Genomic DNA, 22,814 nt, shown 5'->3' on the forward strand with positions numbered 1-22,814 from the left:
ATATTTATAGTCTTGACTATATACTATCTGCACTATACTATATACTTATCTGCAGTCTTCATTTTAGACTTATATATCGTCTTAACTATATACTTACCAATAGTCTCGACAACATAGATAGACATATATAATGTTTTGTCTATAGATTTATCTATAGTCTTGACTAAGGACTTATTTATAGCCCTTGACTATAGTCTTGACAATAGTCTAATGTATAGTCAAAACTATTTTCTCTAAGTGTATCATTCTATATGCGAGTGTATAAAATGTATTATATAGACTTAATCAAATGCCTTGATGGGTTGGTTGGTTGGTAACTTGGCTTATAGGTTTTGCTGTTGTTTTTAGTTTTATTATATTTTTTATATTTTAGTACGACTGGGCACTAAGACGCCTCTTAATACTTGTACTTTTTATATGACTCTTTTATTTTTCCAGCATTTTTTTCATTTATTATTTTAATGTTTTTGCCAAACGTCCAAAAAAAAAAAAATAAAGAAATGAAAAGCAAACCTCCTTGTTTCCTTTACTCCTTGGCGTGTAGTAAACCCAGTAGTAAATGAGTGAGTGTGTCGTTTTGTATATTTGTGTGTGTGTGAGAGTATAGGACAACAAACAAACATGCAATGTTAATGCACAACATGCAACATTACGCTGTTGCATTTTGTATTTTTTTTAATTTTTTGAGTTTGTTTTTGTTTTGTTTGTTAATGTCGTGTATTGTAGTTGTTGTTTAGCTGGTGTTTCTGTTTGTCTTTCTTCTGTAACATGTCGTTTTTAATTACAAAATGCTTTGAGGGTAAGAAAAATTCTGTAGTTTCTGATATGTTTCTTTTTTTATATATATATTTTGTGTTGCTGCAGGTATTTGTGCCCCAACTTAAGAGTATTTCTCCTCCGTTTGAATCATTAAAGTTCTTTAAAGTGCGCATTAATTTATGCACATATAAAATACTTGTTGAGTTTTAAGTTGTTGTTTTATTTATTACTTTTTTTGTTAATATTACTGTGTGTTGTTTAAGCATAAAATTGCTAAATCGTATGTTATCGTAGAACAACAAAAAATTTGTTATTAAAATACAAATATGTTACTAAAACAAATAAAAAAAGTTATAACAAATAAATGTACAGTCAAAGTTCTCTAAAATGAACTGGTAGCCCTTGTTTTCATTTGTTAAGACCTTAAATTTCTTTTTAAGTAACGGGCCAAATAGACTACACCAGCGGCTTGACAAACATACTAGAATTTTACGTTTGTGCAAGCATGTTGTGTAGTGTATGAGGATGTTTCGTGTTTGTTCAAATGCTTGCGGTTTGCTTGTACAAAAATAAAAAAAATTTTGATTTTTACACAAACATATTTGTTCAATTCACAATCAAGTTGTATATTGTATCTACTAAAGTGTAGTAACAGTGATTGTGAACAGATTTTTGTAGCAAGTCATAAGTTTCTGTTCACATTAAAAAAAAAAACAATCAAAACAATGTCAAAAGTAAAAAAAACCAAAGAATATTAAACTAATTAAACGAATTTTATTTAAAATTCTATTATTTTTATTATTCCACATTTTAAACTAATAAATAAACAGTTTTTAATAAAATTTTATTTTTGTTTTGGTAAACAGCTGTTTGTTTGTAATTTCTGTGTTACCACTTTATCGTTTTTTATGCCAAAATCTATTGAATTTTTTATTTATATGCTGAAATAAACAATTGACAACACTGAATTTTCTTATGACATTCGAAAAACATATGAAAAATTGTCGTAAGAGTTGTATAGAACTTTTGCATAGAAAATACCAACAACATTGTTATGACTATTGTAGCAGCTGCTGACATAACGCATACAACGCTACAACATCGATTGTGAATTGAACAATTTAATTTTTGTCAAACTGTTTGTATTGTTTATATTCATATATAACCAATTTTTTACAAAATGTACATTTCGAAGAAAAATTTATAAATATATCTTTGCAAGTCCACAAAAACGTGAAAAAATCGTTGTTTTTCGGGCAATGTTTGTGTAGTGTATGTTGGAATGAAAAAAGTATGTTTGTCAAGCCGCTTGTGTAGTCTATTTGGACCTTTAGACATACATAAGGTACTTTTTTTTACCACTTTTTAGAAAAATATGGCAAGTACGTTATTTTTTTTTAGTTCGTAGCCACATGCCACAAAGCCACAAAATTGGGCCGTGTTTAACTCTAGCTCCTATGTAATACCCTTTCATAAAATGATTTCTACAAAAGTAAGCAGTATATATTTAGACAAAGTTTTATAACAACCATATAATATAATTTCATCAAAAGTATTATTGGTCTCCACCAGAAATAAGTTTTAGAGTTTTAATGGTCTCCACCATTTAAAAACATAACCTCACTCTGAGTTAAAACGAAAGCACGTGTTTAATGTACACAATGCATAACTTAGAACAGTTATACGAAGTATTGCATCAAATTAGTGCGGAGTGAGAAATAATTCTGTTGAAAGCCCAAGCAACTAGCGCCTGACCGTCCTTAAAAAATAAAAACGATAACGCGGGATTTGTTCTCCAACTCAGACCTGAATTACAACGGTTTTATATTAATAGAAAAAAATATATTTACTGACAGCCAGAAGGCAATTAGGGATAGAATTAAATCTAAGACCACTTTAGATTGAAAGAGAGCTTTAAATGAAAACTTTCAAACAACAAAAGGAAAAATTAACCTCACAAACGTAAAAACATTCGACGCAACAAAAGCTGAATTAAAAATATGGATGATAGGATCCCATGAGGTCTCTTGGAATAATTAAACAGTGGGGTGTCCCTGATGAGAGCAAGACAAGAAATCTCCTAAAAATGCGCAAGTCTGAAGTTAGTATGATGGTACATTTTCTGAGTGGACACAAATAATTTTGAGCTCATCTATGCAAAATTGGACGTGCTGATTCAGACGAATGTAGAGGATCTGGAGAGAAGAGTTAAACTTTGGAGCACTTTCATTGCCACTGTCAGGCATTTGTCGAAGTTAGATTGTGGAAGTAACATTCCTCACTAACACTGATTGAAAGATTCTGAGGAATTAATTCCATACAACTTCATTCAGTGAACTATTTTTTATGACAGTGGTCTAGGTGTATTTCTTCGGATGGGATGTAGTATACATCCTCCTAACAAGCTAAAAATGGCATAGTGACATATTTATGTCGTTTTTGTACACTGCAACGCCATAGTGGGAGATTTAGTAAAAATCTCAATGTACAACTACCAATTAAAAACCCGTTCTTTTGTTTATCAGAAATACAACTTTTATGACATAAAAAAACTATATTTTAAAATACATTTTTGTCGTAATAAGTTTATATACCTAGCTATTACTTGGTAATGGCTTGTTCTAACATAACATCTTACTTTTCAATGACTACTACTTACTTTTAAGTGTATAACGACTTACATATAATTATAAACATAAGTACTTTATTTTAAATTTTGCAGTTGTATTTACACAATTATTAAACGCACACAGAAGTAAGTTTCTATTTTAATAGTAAGCGAGCATGCCAAGTCTAGCCTCCGATGTTATCAAAGTGTTAAAATGAGTTAAACTTATTAACTCATTTCATTTCAATATAAGTTTTTGCTGGGTATGTAAATAAAAAGTGTCAATGCTCGCTTTCAAATAAAACGTTTGTGTATTTCTATAGTTTGTAAAATATTTTACAAATTATTATGATAAAACAACAAAAACTATAGAAAAGAGAATTACAAATATGTATGTATACAAAGCGGCAGTACTTTTCCCATTATGACCCTTCAAGTCAACCAAGAAATTTTGCTGAATGTGTTGGGTACTTAAACCGCCAATGAACCCGCAGTTTAGTTTGTCTTTTTATTACTTTTTATTTGTATTAAATTAAAATTAAAATAAGTTGAAAATAAAATATACAAATAAATTGCAGCAGCAAAACAACTGCGAAAAATGGCATGACTTAAATAGTAGTGAAGTGTGTGATAAGTAGACAAGATGGTGGTGATGGCAGTTGTACTTCTAGTCAGAACAAAAACTATAGTTTTAAAATTTAACAAAACTCATTTACAGTGGAGCAACGTAAGAATTCAAAGTAATTTAAGTAATGAGTTATTTAAGCACACCTTTGTAGATATGTCTTCGCTGTGTCATGTGGCATTTAATAATTACTGTAAAGTTGTCATTACTTCTCAGTGTAAGGTTTTGTTATCATCTGTTTGGTAATATTATATATATTTATTTTTCGCATTACATTAAATTGTATGCTTATAACATACGGATTAATCAGACTTCAAGTAACAGACATGTCTGACATTTTAAATACCTTCCAGCTTTTATATATATGTGTGTTTTACATTTACCCTATATTAAGTCATTTCAATTTAATAGAGCATTATAAACAAATATTTGTAACATAGTGATTAATAACATAGTTCTAAATTACAAAAAAAGTTAAATAGATAAAACCCCAAGTACCGCAATATGATGTCTAGGAGCAATATGCTCCCATCGTCAAAGAATTTGTTAAAGTGATTATTTTCGTGAATCTTATTCATATTAAAATTTAGAAATAATTCGATATTGAACTCATTGAGCTGAATCCTTCAATTACACAGGCCGATATTTCGAAAAAGATATGACAGATGTGTTACGACTTTATTTTAAAATTGACGGAATCTGTTATGGAGCATTATATTAATAGCGGGTTTTTGAGTTAACGATCAAATGCCAATTAATAATCAGATAAGTTAATCTAAAAATAGATTTAATCTAAAAATAGATAAGTTAATTTAAATATAGATTTATTCTGATGTTAATCCCCTTTGAGTGGCCTACGCGAAGTTAGTAGTTATTGCTAGTCTGGTAGACCGGAGGTGATGGGTTCGATTCCCACCTGAGACACTGGTTAAGGAGCGCATAACAGGCCCGATTGATGCTTAGGTGTATTTCTTTTGATTTCTTTCAAACTAACTAATCCCTTTCTATGTTTTTGATTTCATGATTAATCTTCGCAGTATTGGCATGCGAAACAACAGAAAACGCCACTGTTTATGAAAATTACCAAAAATTTAAATTAAAACCTATATTTTGTGTGTTTGAAGTGTATACTTTTTGTATTAATCAAAAATTATAAATTATTGCTGTTTAGACTTTAGCATTTCTCGTTTATGTTTAAACCACATCCATTGGGCGATAAAGCTAGCATACATCATTAACTAATTGAGAGCTCAAAAACACCATTCGAGAATTAATTTTAATTTAGTCCTTACGCCTTCACCTAAAAATTGGCCCTAAATTATATGAAAGACCTTATTCATAAACAATTTATTTATAAATCAAATTTCATATGAAAATTTTGTTTTATAAAGCTTTTTTGTGAGTAAAGGGGAAACTATTTTTCACTTTTACAGACAAAAGTATTAATACGATTTTAATAAGAGCTGATATTTATTAAATAAAGTTAAAGATTTTAGACTATATAGAAGTTATTTCTCTCGAATTTCATCTCGAACTGATGTTTGTATATAACTTTTGAAATTTGGATATTATTATCTGTAGTATACCTAAATTGGTCTAGATAAACCTAAATTATTAACATCTTTCATGTGTTTTTTATGCCCTATATCGCTATTGTAAAAGGGTATTACGTGTTTATACTGAAGTTTGTTACACTCAAAAATATTGCTCTTACACATAGAGAAAAATTATAGTTCGACATGGTTACTATAACTAAACTATGTTCACTGTAACAATATATTGTTATCAAAAACATATAATTGTTATTTTAATTCTATTTAAACAATATTGTTGTTACTGTAATCATTTTCATGTTCATGGTAATTATAAATTTGAGTATGATTCAATGAAAAATAATTATTTTTTCAATAATAACAAATTATGTTACCTACTGATTTAATAAGAAAAAGAAATTTGATTTCGACACAAATTTTTTAACGACATTTTGATCACATTGGATCATAGTATAGTCATGTATAACAAACAATATTATGGTAAATAAAAAATATTATGATAAAATATTTAAGCTGATTATTAATCAAAATATGATATTTAAAATTGTTACAATAACTATAATATATTTAGGCTACAATAATAATTGTTGACCATAATATGTTGCTCTTAGAACATGGTTACTACAACCATGTTTTTTCTCTGCGTGTGTCTAAATATATAAGTATGGGCCCTCTTGTAGAAAATCTTATTTTGTTAATAAAAATATTCCGGAATTAAGGTAAATAACCAAAAAAAAGCTTTAAAAAAAACGATTCATATTTTTAACATACTGACTCTTGTAGGACATCATATGATCGGCCATGCCTCACTATAAATTCATAAAAAAATTTTTCTGTTGCACTATTTATCTCTTAATGAATGAATTATAAAATGCGGGCATCTTTAATTTTATTTTTAACGTTGTTTTTACTTTTAATAAAATAAAAGTCTTTTTGGAATGAGAAGTTTTAAGTTTTTATTTTACCACTGACAGCGAACATGAAGTGATGGCTAAGAGCATTTAGACTTTTTCTTTGAGTGGTTGAGATACGTTTGACGCGTTTTGTTATTGTATTTTTGGATGTTGGTTAAACTAAAACTTTGGTTTTGCCGTAGAAAATTATGTTAAGAACTGTTTAAATTAATTCAACAAAATTTTAATTGTTCATGTCGCTGCTGTTGTTGTTGCTGCTGCTGACAAAGATTCTTTTGTTGTTTTATCTGGAAGTCTACTGTTCATGGTTTGAAGATGGGGAAAGAAGGCTTTATATGCAATTTTTAATTGTTCCTAAAGGCTTGCTAAAAATAGAATTTTTTAAATGATAGAAACTATGGTAGAGCCGATTTAATAGGCGTTAATAAATGTTAAAAAAAAAATCGTATAATACTGCAAAAAAGTTTTTTAGTTTAAAATTAAATTAATATTGTAGTAATTTATTCTGATGGGAAATCTTCTGAATTTTAAATTGCTTAAATATGATTATGTATTTCAAGTTGATTACTTAATTAAGATGCAATCATCGTCTTACTAATAAGTTGATGAATAACGAGATTGAATTTTAATGCTTTAAAAGCATTGTTTTAAATAGATATTAAACTATTATTTATTAAGACATGAAGTTTTATAATAAATTCATTACAGTCAATGTCGATGATAAAACATTAAATAAATTGTTTGCAACTGGTTATTTAATTAAATTTACATTATTTATTACAATTTAAGTCGTGTTTGGACCCTTTATCTCTATTGTGGAAAGAGTCCCAGCAAGGAACTGGCAATGACCTGTACTTGCTCAACAACTTACTTTTTAATGAGTCTAGTAATGACTTTCTTTTGTAATTCTTCACTATTGATTTAACCGTTAGTTTGAAGTGTGGCAATGATGTTTTTTAAAAATTAAATCATTTTCTTTTACTAAACGAAAATATTAATAAAGGTTATTCATTTATAAGACTAGGTGAATACTACATCATTTTTCAATATTCAGAAACTCAGTTTCCTTTGTGAAGAAAGTTATTTCCGGAATAACTTTACTTCCAAGATACTTGGATCTAACTTTGTCGAATGCCTACTCCCGTAATTGCCTTCAGGCTGTCGGTAAATATATTAAGCCCTGTTCGAGCCATGTTTATTTTAATCCAATTTATATATTCCGTGATTGCCCGGACTTCTGCCTGGAATCATGTGTTATGATTAGGTAAATGGTATTATATGTCTGTTTCTGGGTCTTCAACATAGAAACCACTTATATTTGCTCTAATATTTGGCTTGACCAAGACATTCTATCTGGGATCAGCGTTTCAAAGTAAGCACCGCCTCATATCATAAATATGTTCCAATGTGTGGAATATCTAGCAACTTTTCCAGGATATTCGTTGTCAACCAGATTATTAAAGTTTATGCTAGAATTGGTCTAATTATACTTCTATAAAGCCAATTTGTCATAGTAGGACTATGACCATTTCATGCCTATAGTTTTCCTACATATCGCCCATCACCAATGTGCTTTGTTGATCCTATATTCCGATGTGCCTTGTTGACTCTAGCGTAATCTGCTCTTCTACGCAACTAATTTAGATCATTTCCCTTAAAAAGTTCTACGACATCGTTTGCATAGCAGACAGGTACAAGTTCTTTATCGGTTAGGGTCCTTAGAAGGCTATTAATCATGATAACCAAAAGTAAATATGACAAAATGATTCTTTGTTTTTTGTGATACTTATAGCGTACAACTCACAGGTTTTCCGTCTGTCCTTAGCATGTAGTTGTTCTAGTTACAGAGCATCTAAGGATTGGATAAGCGTATCAGTGTGCGCGTTTTTAAAAGATCCTTCGATGTCAATCCATACCGCCTGTGTATATAGATTGCTACGGAAGGATTCACCTATATAGTGGGCAACTTATATTATATAAGATCTTTGCTGGTATACTACTTTTAACCATTCAATAGACTATCCGTTCCAAGGTTTTAAGTTGGAATGACTTATCGGTCGCATTTCTAAGTATGGATTTGAGTACTCGTTCATTTGGCATATATCTACAATTATATGGCACCTATGTAGATTTTTGAATACATTAAAAACTTATATAAATGATCTGTTTAAAATCAACTCAATTCTGTCACTTCTAATAATTTTCTATAGTTTATAACTTAAGTAATTTTTTATACCATTTTAAATGAAACCAATTCATTAACTTTTAATTAAAGTACAAATATGCATAAAATTATTTCTGTTTTAACATTTTTTTATTTGCAAAACCATAAACATTAATTTTTACAATATGTATGTATATGTGTGTTGGTATTTAACTTTTCCAAACAATTTAAGCTTTTGATTATGTAAAATGTATGCAAATACTTTGCAATACAACATCCATTTAACAATTCTTTATCAATAGAAACCTTTTAAAATACAAATGCATAAATGGTAATTTGATTTGATAGGGGATTACTTAAACTACACTGAAAGTATTAAATGGACATTTGTTGGCAAAAAAAAAAAAAAAAAAATACAAAAAACCTCTGCTAAAAGCTAAACGAAATATTGTGTTAAATATTTCTGTGTATACTATTTAGTAGTAATAACTATATAATAGTAAACATGGATTAAATATAAAATGACTTTAAATATTTGCATACTGATAGATGCATATGCATGTGTATGTTCAAAAACATAAACAGACACTCGAACTACACTTAGTACTTTTAGTTAAAAATGAAAAATCAATATTATTGAATTGCAATAAAAACATATGTATGTTTGTATATAGCAAATTAACTGAAATATTTATGTTTCTACTACAAGTTGAGTGTTTCAATCTATTGTATACAATTTGTTGCAACTACTACTACTACTGCAACTATTGTTGCAAGTGTGTATACTAACTACACTTAATATTCAAATGACATCTGTGTTTTTTCATTTCAAATATTTTTCGAGAGTAAAAAAAGTGCATGTGACATATGCAGAGCTACTTAGAGCTAAAAACTACTTGTATTCGATTTACAAAATATATAGGGATATAAATATACATACTGTAACACTCGTAACACTCGTACATTGTTAATGTATGCATTAATGACCAGACAGGATATTATTGTTACAGCAAATTCACAGTGAATGACAATACACTTACTTTGAAGTGCAAGTAGGAATCCGTTGTTAAAAGGATCGCTCTAAATTAGGGTCAATGTGGGCCTGTTGTACTATATTGAAGACCCGGAAACGGAAATATACCACCGTTTACTTAATCATAACACAAGCTTCCAGGCAGAAGTTCGAGCAATAACTTTATGTGTAAATTGGATTAGAATAAATATGAAAGCTTTAAATGAGTACCCTTCCGTAGTTAAAGTTTAGATCGTATGGATACCAGGCCACTCGGGAGTAGTAGGCAACAGAAGATCGAATATAATAGCTTTAAAGGGAAGGGAGCTCGAAGTATTTAAACTTAAAATGCAAAATCATTAATAGCAACGAAAGTTTAATTAAAAATGTGGGTAAGAGAATTCTATAACGCCACAAAGATCCTATGAGGTGACCCTGATGAGAACAAGACGAGAAATCTCCTCAAAATGAAGTCTGATGTTAGTTTGATTGTATTCCGAATGACCAGATGGTATTACGGACACAGCTATAAATAATTGTATAGCTATGTAGTGCATGTGTACAGTGAAACTCTGGAGCTCCTTCTTTGCAACTGTCAGGTATTAGACGAAGTTGAATTTAAGTATCCTGGAAGTGATGTTATTTTAGAAATAACATTCCTTATTAATACTCATTTGATAATTATTTGGAATTACGTCCAGGAATCTGAGTTTCTATACACTAAGGGCGAGTTTTTCCGATAAAGATAATCATCATTCTTTGGTTAAACCGGATTTAATATATGTTTCGTGTTTTTCAGTTATCAGTAAAGTTACATATTATCTAAATTTAACTGAGTATAATTTGCCAATTAAACTCAAGTTATAAGTGAGAAAACATAATTAACAAAAACAATAAAACAATGATTTCGGAAGAACAAAAACTTAATATTTTAAGTAAATTGCAATTTTCTGATTTGTTTTGTTTATTATTGCTTTAATTTTTTATTTAACATTTTTCCAAAATTTTCTATTTTACAAAAGTTGTGTTTGCAAAAAACAGCTGTTCATTGTTTATGCTTTTGATTGAAAAGTTGGCAATACTAACAGAGTTAACTGAGCTTAAATCTAAAACTGAAAAACACAATCATCGGTTAAAGTCCGCCTAAATTTGTTCCGAGTTTAATCTAACAGTAAGTTAAGCCTAGTTTAACTGAGGAGTAAGAAACCCGCCCTAAAATATAATATATTCAGTGAATAATTACATGACAAGGAGCGCACAACAGGCCCGATATTAGCCTAGGTGTATTTCTTCGGATTTGGTATAGTATACATATTTATCAACTTAACCTATCTTCTGAGCTTTTCATTCCAATATAGAGTTACGGAATCTGTCCCCTTTCTTGTTCAGCCTTTATATTGCAGTAAGCACTTCTACATTTTTTGAATAAGCTAGACCTCGTTCTGTAAGACACAGCTGCCCTTTACCAGATAATGAATTTATAATTAGAATTAAAGCTGGAATACACGGTTGCCAGATCTTACAACATTGACAGAAAATTTTTCAGAAAATGTTTAACGATAATGTAAAGTTACAATTTTGGTTTTGCATCGTTGTCAGAAAAAACATTTTGACAATGTAAGATCTTACATCAGGGTATACATAGCTTTGGACTCATCAACTGATATTTAAATTCATACAACAATTTCATTCTGCTTACCGGATAAGTAAAGTTTTTGATGCATAGTTTATACATCGCTTGAATGTGTACCTTAACACTTACGTTCCTGGTCCAAGGAAGAACGCTAAAATCGGTCATATATTTTACCAAGCTTATAATTCATAATAATGTTTAATCAGGCGCGAATCCAAGGGAGGGGGAAGTGAAAAATTAAAAATATACTTTCAAAAACTTCGAATTAAAGCTAAAATTTAATATTGATGATCATATATTTGGTAAAATCTAATTAAATCTATTATTATATTTTTATTTTTCTTAAATCTTGGAGCAATTTCTATACCTATTAAAAATATTTTGTTTTTAAATTTATAATTTAGTGAAATTTCTCCCCGGCACAATATTTGAATGGTCAATAATTTCGATTAGTGGTCCTTGTATTAGATTTATGATCGATTACATTTTTTAGGATGTAAATATGGTTATTATAAAATAAATTATAAAAAAATTCGTTAGTCACTGTATTAAATCATAGAAACAAAAAAAAATTGTTGTGTACGAGTGAATGCATGTTAAACATTCATTTAGTCATGTAGGAAGGCGTACATACGCATTTGGCTGAATGCATGTTGGTTGTCATGAGAATTTTCATTTTATTTTTAGTTTTAGAATTTTATATTTAACATTTTTTTGTTGTTTTTTTAAACTGGGTTTTACGTAAAATCCATTTAAATCCCTTAAGTGCAGATGTTGAATTGTCTTTCTGTCTTCCTGTCGTTCATTCTCCCTGTCTGTTGGCCTTCCTCTATGAAGGGTTTTTGTTTTAGTGTTCTTCTTCATCTCATTTATGCATTTTGCATAAATGTCGCTCAAATATTTTTATTACATTCAATGTCTGTTGTTCACTTAAGTTTCCCTAATGATGACAATTTCAGACTCTCCAAGCGTATTAAAGTATAGAAAACAAAAACCCATCTAAATGTTACACATTGCAGAATCATAAAAGGGATTCAGAATCAGTCTGGAAGCGAAAAAAAATGAAGAAAATTTAATCACATCATAAAACGGATGCTGTTAAAGAGTTGTAATAAACTTGATATTAATATATTTGACTTTAATGTTGGGAACTATATTTAAAACTAAAACTCTTTAAATGTCACAAACAGGTGAGAATCATAGACAAGATGAGCGTTAGGGAAAATATGTAGAGAACAAATTACATTCAATTAAGATCTTGCTGTGTTTAAAGATTAATAATGATGGGTTTTAGCGATCTGTTGGTTTATTGAAAAATTCACTTAAGTAAAACGTTTGAGCTATGATAAAAGGGAGATTTACATATAAAATTATTAGAGTGTTTGTATCTTGAATAAGTAAAATAGGTTTTCATTTCTTCCCCTATAGAGGTTTTTTTGTTAGACCGATTTTGATATAGAGGTAAGCTAAAAATTTGGAGAGATTTCTGACGTCTAATCTAGAGTTTAGTCTATAGTCTAATCTATAGTTTAGTCTATAGTCTAGTCTATAGTCTAGTATATAGTCTAGTCTATAGTCTAGTCTATAGTATAGTCCATAGTCTAGTCTATAGTCTATAGTCTAGTCTATAGTCTAATCTATAGTCTAGTCTATAGTCTAGTCTATAGTCTAATCTATAGTCTAGTCTATAGTCTAGTCTATAGTCTAGTCTATAGTCTAGTCTATAGTCTATTCTATAGTCTAGTCTATAGTCTAGTCTATAGTCTAGTCTATAGTCTATTCTATAGTCTAGTCTATAGTCTAGTCTATAGTCTATTCTATAGTCTAGTCTATAGTCTAGTCTATAGTCTAGTCTATAGTCTAGTCTATAGTCTAGTCTATAGTCTAGTCTATAGTCTAGTCTATAGTCTAGTCTATAGTCTAGTCTATAGTCTAGTCTATAGTCTAGTATATAGTCTAGTATATAGTCCAGTCAATATTATATTCTATAGTAGTCAATAGTATAGTCTATTGCCTAGTCTGCAGTCAATTATACAGTCTAGTCTATAGTTTAGTCTGTGGTCTAGTCTATGGTGTAGCCTATAGGTCAAGTCTATAGTCTAGCCTAGTGTCCAGTATATAGTCTAGTCTATAATATAGTCTATAGACTAGACGAAGGTCTATTTAATTGTCTTGTCTATAGTCTAGTCTATAGTCTGGTCTATAGTCTATTCTACAGTCTATTATATAGTCTAGTATATGGTGTAGTATATAATATAGTCTAGTCTATAGACTGTAGTCTAGTCTATAGTTATATATACATATTCTAATTATTAGAATATGTATATATTAGAATCTAATATATAATCATTAGTTAGTCTATGTACATGTAGCTCTTTCTCGCGGATTTTAAGATATGGTATAACGGGTAATGCTTGAAAAAGAAGGACAATGCTAATTTAAACCGATATAATCCTAAATTGGTTTTCTTGAATCTAAAAATACTAATGTTAAACACGCTCCTGTAAGCATGAATTTTAATAATTTCGTACCCACTGTTTTGATAAATCTTAAAATGCTTTTGTTTTAAATTTTCTCATGGCATTAGATTTCCCCGTTAAATTATTGGTGAACTATGAAGTTAAATGAAAACAAGTAAGAAGTTATAGTCGGGCGATGCCGACCATATAATACCCTACACCTGTATATGAATAAAATGTGATTTAGCATTTAAGTTGAATTGTACCTTGCCTCAGATATACTAAAGCCATTTATTGTTTAATAAAACTGTGAATATTTAAGTAAAATTTTGGTGGGGGCTTTTTAAGGGGGCTAGGGTCAAATGAAGCCCTATAATTATAAAATTCATCAGGTCATCAAGACTAGTATAGAACTTGGTTTTGTAGCTTTTTGCCGAGATACGAGTATATTAAACATAATTATGTACTTAAAAGCCCTATTTGGCGGGTTCAGTTCTATGGGGCCTAGGTGAAATAATGGACCGATGTTAACTATTTTTAATAGGCTTCGTCTACAGTACCATAAAAGATCATGTGCCAAATTTCATTTCATTTTCTCCAAAATTGCGACCTGTAGTTTGATTACAAAGTTTACAAGCTCTATTCGGGGGTACAGTTGTATGGGGGCTAGGTGGACCGAGCTTAGCCATTTTCAATAGAGTTCGACCCTGGGCAATATAATATCAAGTACCAAATTTCTTTAAATTACATTCAAAATTGCGACCTGTAGTTTGATTACAAAGTTTACATGGACGGACATAGCTAAATCGACTTAGAAAATTATTCTGTGGGTCTAGGACCAATATTATTGTGCGTTACAAACATCAGCACAAACCCAATATACCCTTCCCACTAAAGTGGTGGGTATAAAAAGCTTAATGTAGTACTGTATAAAATTCATGTTAAAAGCAATAATACAACTATTTTAATATACTTGAAAATATTGTTAAATATTCTCTAATTAAAAAGCAAAATTAAAAAATACATTAATTAACGTCTTTAATTGATATGATATAGGAATCCTTACTTTTAATTACGATATTGTAGGTTAATGTAGTTTTACGGATTGTTGTTTAGCACACTAGTTACATCTTATCTTACTTGTTCGATATAGTCACCCAGAACTGCCGGATATTAACATATGTACAAAGATACTATACGTATTCGTACACTAAATATGGAAGTAATAAAATTTTAATAATCTTTTGAGAATATCAATCAAATCAAATGTAAACAATCTTACTACATTTTATTTTTTAATTTTTTTGTATTCTTTTACTAAACAAATATTGAATGCATTTCAATACAAATGTATATGTAGCGTATGAATACAAAAACTACTGAGTAATATCTTATTTAACTGATTGTTTTGTTTTGATTTTACAAATTAATACGCCAGGGAATTTTTATTAGCCATTGTTTCAGAAAAATACAAAAATTCAAACACGTTTTTACATAGAATAATTTTCAGACAACAATAAATAAAATGAAAATTACTACAAAAACTTATGGGGAAGAGTGGATGTATACTTTTTAAACAAATGTTTGCAATTTGTAAATTTTCTTGTAAAATCAAAATTGAGAATTTTTACCATTAAATTAAGATTGCAGTCATTTGAAACTGTCACATTAGGGATTTATTTCGATTGACAAATGTTAGAATCCATATTAACGGTCATAAATGATGTATTTTAAATTTTTAAAATGATTTTTTTTTTCAATTTAAGTAATGAGGGGAGGTTGTTAACTGTTTTTAAAATATTTGCAACATTTCAAAGTAATGGCTTTGTATGCAAGACTCACAATCGGTTTTTAACTGTTTTTTGGTTCGTAAGAGAACCGATCGTTATTTTTAAATACCATTAAATTCATTAGAGACAAATATTTTAAATATCTAGATCTTTTTTCTACGCTCTGGTAGATCGGAGCAATTAAGTAGATGTCACGAATTTCTGTTGTAACTATAATATGATTAAACCATTCAATTAATCTTCAACTGCCCAGTCGGTATGCATTAAAATAATAATAATAATGTATGCTAAGAACTAGACCTTTAGAACCGTTATATTTTATCTTATTCTCTATTTGCAGCAAAACGAGTTTCAATGCTTTCGGTTGTCGGTGTTAGTCGTCCGACATATTACCCCACACCCCGAGTTTGATATAGCGTTTAGAGATAGAGTTCCTTTGAGGAATAACACTACCATTAGTTTGCATTCCTATGCTTAGAACTACTATGGAAATCATCAGATAGTCATCTAGTTAGCCAGAATGGTATTGGCTTTGATATCACTAAAGTCATTTTTCTCGTTTTTATACCCTACACCACTTTAGAAGGGAGCTAATTCAATGAAATTAGGCACATGATCTTCTATGGTACTGTAGACGAAGCCTATTGAAAATGGTTAACATAGGTGCATTATTTCACTTAGCCCCCGTACAACTGAAACCGCCGTATAGGGCTTTCAAGTTCATAATTATGTTTAATATACTCGTATGTCGACAAAGACCCGCAAAACCATGTTCCATACAAGACTTGAGGACCCTCATGAACTGTATAATTATAGGGCCTCATTTGACCCTAGCCCCTATAAAAAGCCCCCTTCAAAATTTCACATAAATGTCCACAGTTTTATTCAACAATAAATGGCTTAAGTGATCCACCAGTAAAGTTGAAGAGTTATTATGGTCTCCACCAAGGTATAAACGATTACGTAGTCTATGATCCCCACTAATAAGGCTTAACATTACTTTGAAGTATTACGAAAGAACACGGTTAATGTAGTTAACGTATAACAGTTATATGATTTAAAACTACACCAGTGTGATTAAAACGCAAACTGTCGAAAGCCAGGTACTAAACACACGCCTGAACGCGTTTAGGAAATTGGGATGACGCGAGAGTTGTTCCCCAACTCAAATCTGAATTACGACTGATTTACTCGTATTATTTATCTAAATATATGTACAGATCCCAAGCTAATGTGAGCTTCTTTCAATGAGAAACACATAAACTGCAAAAGGCAAAACACATTGAGTTATTAGCAGTAAAAACAGAACACTGTGCAGACTTGTATGTCGATTTGGTATCCTCATCAAGAATTTTTTTGCAGTTGCAATGACCTTTGTGAATTATCTGGAAATATACTCAACAACCCATCAAGATACCTCACTGCTACAGAAGGCATCTTATACAATAAGAAGTCCTTATAATTCTACTTGACAGTTTAAGCTTAGAAAACTATTTAAATCTGAGCCAAAATTTTCTTACCTCAAACCTTGAAATTAAAGAATTGATAAAAATATTATTTTAAATAACATTTCAAAGTAACTGCTGCAATACATACATTCGTATCTGTAACTTGAAATAAACATTTATTTAAATCAGTTTTTCTGTTTGCTTTGTTTTATTACTTTAACATGAAACATTTTGTTTTAATTAAATTTTTATTTTCATTTCTCGTTCTACAAATAAGTTTCTACAATAAATATAAAACAAAATAAAAAATTATTAACAAATACTAAAAGAGGAAAAAGGGTTGGTTACAAATGTAAAAAAGTAAAGGCATAAATTTTAAAATTGTTATAAATATACAAAAAAAAACTTTAAAAAAAGCATAAGAGGGAAAAAATAAATAATTTTTTAAAATTTAACTTAAAAAGAAAGATATAATAATTTTCTGGAAAAAAATTAATGCACACTGCACACTGAGACCATTAAATAAAATAGCATAAATCCTGAAAGGAATAACCGGTCAAAAGTAAAATGAATACAAAAAGATGTTATTCGAACAAGTGCAAAATAGTGAAAAACTATAAAGTTTTCTGAGTCTTTTATATTCTTTATACCTCCTCTTTTTGCATATGTAGATAGTACTGCTGTGCAGAAAAGGAAGAGCCTTTTAAGCCTTTTTAATAATTGGGTTAAAATATAACAAATTGTAAAAGGATTAAATGTAAAACTTTATAATTTTTGTATTCCCTGCACCCCTATATGTAGAAGAGTGTTATGCGTTTGAGCTGCTGTAATACCCAAAAAGTTCGTTCGTCTTTGTAACGAAAAAAACTATCGGCTTTCTTTGGATGGGTTTGTTAATAAGTGTCTCAGGATAAGTGGTATAAGTTATACTTGAATATAGTTTTGAATTGGATTGATTGTGGTTTCCATTTTCAAAACATAAACCTGAATATATTTGGATTCGCCATGTCAAATTTTTTTCAGATCCGAACAGACCTTTAATACTACCAGATTTATTTCAAATGAAATTTTGATTCTGCCACACTGTGGAACGTTAAATTTAGTTTTAACAGTAGACCTTAAGTGATCTGGTAATATTATCATACTCTACTGTACAATATTTGGGGACTATTCGAAATCATGTGGTGATATTTTCAATACCAAGACCTTCTATGAAATATATCTATGAAGAATTGCTGCTTTCTATCTCTACTATGTCTACTTTTTTAGTTCGAAATTCGTAAGATCCGGATCACTAGTGCTCCGGACTGACGATCTATGTCGGAGGCACCTTTACTGGTGATGATCAAATGTATTCTCAGTTTTTCCATGGAATGATTCGACATGGGATCTAACCAGAACACCAGACAATCCGGTACTATGGTTATCCAGTTTTCGGTATCATTTTGTTCTGAGTTGGTCGAGGTTCCTTCGGGATCCTCGTTATGGCTGTGTATTTAACCCAAATTAGCTGCGAGAAAATGGAAAAGACTGTAACTGGGTGCTTGACAAAACAACTCATTCTTGATTTGTGAACACTTTAAACTATAGGTTGGAGAATTGTCAGGTGCCTGTCATTCCGTATATCGTTCTTTATGATCTAAGAATGAATTTGATATCTATAGGTGAAATTTCGGTCAAGTCTCCTTTGCTCGACGGTAGACTAATACTGATTGAGTATGCCTTTTTGTTTCAGGGAAGTTTTTGATGCTCTAGTCATCTGAAAAGGATGCATATTTATATATGCTACGCGACGTATGGGGGCAATTATTAGCTTCGTTTGCTTTTGGAAATTCCTACGGACTACCAAATATATTTTTAGGAGCTGTGCATCAGAGCCCTGTGATATCGTTGCGCAGTCTTAAAATCTTGAGGAATGTGCTTGACTGGATCATTGAAGGATGAATTACATGTACAAAAATTGCTCTTTGAGTGTTCTTCATTCAAGTCATTCGGCGTCGCTTAGTTGATCGTCCCATGTTTAGACACTGTAAAATAAGACCGTCAAAACAGGTTTTCACTTAAAGCACTTCTTGAGTAAAGCTCCAAGAATAATTGGGGTATTATATATGTTTACTCGTTTTTTGTATTGTTGTATTCACACATGATGTGGTCTTCTATTTCTTATGTACCTTCCACTACATAAAATTAATAATTACCTATAAAACAATAGCCAAACCGAAAATATTAAGTGCAAAAGCTTTATTCGTAAATATACATATTTTTAAAATTAAACTATAATTCATATTTGAAGGTTGAAGGTCATATTGATTCAATTTTTTTTTTTTCAGGGAATGTACTTTAAAATTCTTATGAATTTTTTATTTAATATACATACCATACATACATAAATTTTTTAAAGAATAACATAATAAAGATTAATGTTTTATTCTATATTTTTTTAGCTTTTATTTGTTTATACCATAATTTGCAACAATTATTAAATAGAATTAAAAAATATTTATTTATACCATCTTAATGATTTATTTGTTTTTGTTTATTTTTAGGTTGGTTGAATTCTCAGTAATTTTATACAATCACTTCAATTACTAAGAATCTTGAAGAAGTTTGCTTTGGTATTTGGCATTAAATCGTAAGTAGATACTTATTAAAATATTAAAATATTTCATATATTTTATGAATAATTAATAAACATAATATTATGTTTACATATTTGTTGTTAATCTAAAATATTTAATTAATTGAATTAAATAAATTTTAATTTCAAATAATTTAATATATATCCTTATTACTAACCTCATTCCCATGAGAAAATTTCAAATAAAAAACAACAATAAACAATTGATTATTTGTTAGATAAATTAATGTTCTTGTAAATGCTTATTCACATCGCATCGCATCTTTTGTATTATGGTCTTGTGTTTAATAAATGAACGAAGAATGACTTAAATTGCTTCTTCAATCTAGAGAATTGAATTATCTAAATGGCAAACAGTTGAATAATTGCTGTTTGTTATTGCTACTGGCCATAAACAATTTAAACTGAAACTGAAACATACTCTTAATTATACAGAAACACAGATTGTATAAAACTTTCTATCTTGTTCGCAGAACAACACTTACACTTGTATTTTGTCGAACAATTAAACTAGACCAACAACAAAAACAACAACTAACTACAACTTTAATCTGATTTGTTTAAGAAAACTATAGTTTTTTTCTTTACACAAGATATTCATCGTACGAATGAGTTTTTTTATTGTTACAGTAATTGTTAAGAAAACCAGCAAGAGAAAATATGGTCGTCAAATTTTGATTGTATGAAAATTAAAACTATTTATTTACATATGGGCTATCTTGTGAAAAGTGACACATTTAGCTTAATTGGTCAAATACTATCGAACTTAGAAGGGGCAAGATTTTATTTAAACGAGTGTAACTTTTCACCTATTAATCCTGGAAAAAATTATCCAAAGGCGTTCAAATCTTTATTGTTGCCAATTGTTGTTGTGTCTGACCTACTATACAAACCTTAGTGCAAATTTCATCTAAATCGACTTTTTAATTTAGGTGACTTGACACGAAATTGTAAAATTCGTATACGATATATCTGGGTGCAGATATTACTTTGGGGTATACAGGTGATACTTCCCAGCAAAACTAAAATGAAGTACTTTCAGAATAACATTTATCACCACTTCAAATGTAGCACTAAGTGAATTTGCTTACCTTCTGTGGAAGTGATGTTTTTTTCTTCCAAGAAAGCGAGCAAAATCCAATTTTGTTTAGAATTTAAGGTAATTTTTTTGAAACTAATTTTTTTTAATTAAACCCATTTTATTTTGTAATTTATTGATATTTATTTATTTATTTATTTATTTATTTATTTATTTATTTATTTATTTATTTATTTATTTATTTATTTATTTATTTATTTATTTATTTATGTTAATATTATTTAAGTCAAATTAGTTGTATTCTATAATACTACAAGTTCACTTCCTAATAACTTTCAAAAAATAACATAAAAATTACGTCCTGAAAATAACTTCAGATGTAGTGAAATAAAAAAAACATCCCTCCTATGACAAGTCTATACTAAAATCATCACTTCTTCAGGTCTTTTTCAGTACTTCCATGGTGTAAATTCTACTTATTTTTCGATTCTTTGGGTGTTCTGTCTGGTCACAATTTTTAAGAAAATTTGATGAAATTTAGCACAAACGTTTATTTGGTTCATTTGTTGAAATAGGTTCATTATTTCACCTAGCCCCAATACAACCGTACTTCCAAAATAGGACTTTTGTACCTATAATTATGTTAAATGTTGTTGTATCCCTACCAATATTATCACAATTTACTTTTGTACAAGTCTGGTGATTTTTTTAAATCGGGTATCGGAAATTGATTTAAAAATCAATAGACACTAGTAACTAAGGCAAAATCCACATTTCTTACATACTGTTAACTGGTGTAGGTTATCATACACCATCATGAAGATCTTAAAAAAGTCTTCTTTCCTTCCTTCCTTTCAAGATTATGTCAAGTTTCATGTAAATCGTCTAAGAAGTTTTTATACTCTACACCACAGTGGGGACTTTGTGCTGATGTTTGTAACACCCAAAAATATTAGTCCTACCAACTTTCTGAGTTGATTTAACTATGTTCATCCGTTTGTCTGTGTGTCTATGTAAATCTAGTTCGCCTACTAAGGGAAGTAATTTTTAAGATAATTTGATCAAATTTTACGCAAGGAAAAACGCCATAGAAAATGTATAAAAGCGGTTATTATTTCGCGTAGCCTCCATGTAATGGGTTTAATTTGACCCTAGCCTCCATATTCCTTTATAAACACTAAACACTTTATTTATAAACACTAATAAACATTAAATTATACATAAATAACTTTGATGTAGACGTAAATTCATCTACTAAAATTCATAAGGATAGGCACATATTTACACCTATTCCTTTATGAGCCCTCTTATAGAAAATTTTTTTTTACCTAAGAGACTTCTAAACGGCCAGACCCCTTTTCTTAAAATTTTCACATTATCAAATTTTACATGCTGTAATCTTAGAAAGTGGGGTGAGGCACCAAACCTTCAGTTATTATATTTTCTTAATATATATATTGAGAAAATATAACAACTGAAGTCATCAATTTTTCCGGAGACCCTTTAGATAAATATTTAGAACAAAAAATAGGAGGACTAGCAATAGAGGACACCTCCCATATGGATCAAATACTAAACTTTGTCCATCTGGCAAACTTTTAGTGCTAGAATCTTAAAATTTTGCACTAACCTCCCATATGAATAAAATATAAAAATGCGTGTATGTATGAAACTAATAGAGCTAGAATCCTCAAGTTTTGCACGAACTAACATTTGGCAGCGTGTGGTCTCTAGTAAGTTAGGCTGGAGGTGGAGAGTTCGATTCTCACCTTAGGCATGGCTTAGAAGCGCTACAGGAGGCCTTAGGATTTGATATATAATATATGTACATTCTCCTTTAAAACTGACTAACATTTGACAAACATATTTGAACTTAAAGTAAGGTTTTATCTATATTATTTTTAGGGTAACAAAGCACATTGGTTGTAGCTAGTTGTTCATATTTCTTAGATGGTAACACCGTTCAACTGGTGTGTAACCATTGGGAATTGAATGATGTCATTCGGAAAAGGTGATGATGACCAATGACCAAAATGCATATTAATAAGCATAACAAATGAAGATATTTCATAGACCTTTTATTTCATATACATATAATTGATTTTAACTTGATTGGTACATTTTTATGTGATTTTTGGCAAAAATTGTGAATTTTTTTTATAACCTATTCTA

General features: G+C 29.7%; 1 protein-coding gene across 8 annotated transcripts in view; it reads left to right on the top strand.

Moving 5' to 3' along the window:
- The window catches only part of LOC111686473 (putative uncharacterized protein DDB_G0277255), a 252,866-nt gene that overhangs the window by 33,750 nt on the left and 196,302 nt on the right, over positions 1 to 22,814 (top strand). For 4 of the 8 annotated variants that reach the window (XM_046955042.1, XM_046955044.1, XM_046955038.1 and 1 more), the window contains one exon: positions 19,512 to 19,597. The exons of the other annotated variants lie outside the window; for them this stretch is intronic. The gene's annotated coding sequence lies outside the window, so the exon portion shown is untranslated. The remainder of the gene's footprint in view (positions 1 to 19,511; positions 19,598 to 22,814) is intronic. 8 annotated transcript variants of the gene reach the window in all.

This window comes from Lucilia cuprina, chromosome 6 (genome assembly GCF_022045245.1).
Source record: "Lucilia cuprina isolate Lc7/37 chromosome 6, ASM2204524v1, whole genome shotgun sequence".
NCBI classification, from domain to species: Eukaryota; Metazoa; Arthropoda; class Insecta; order Diptera; family Calliphoridae; genus Lucilia; species Lucilia cuprina.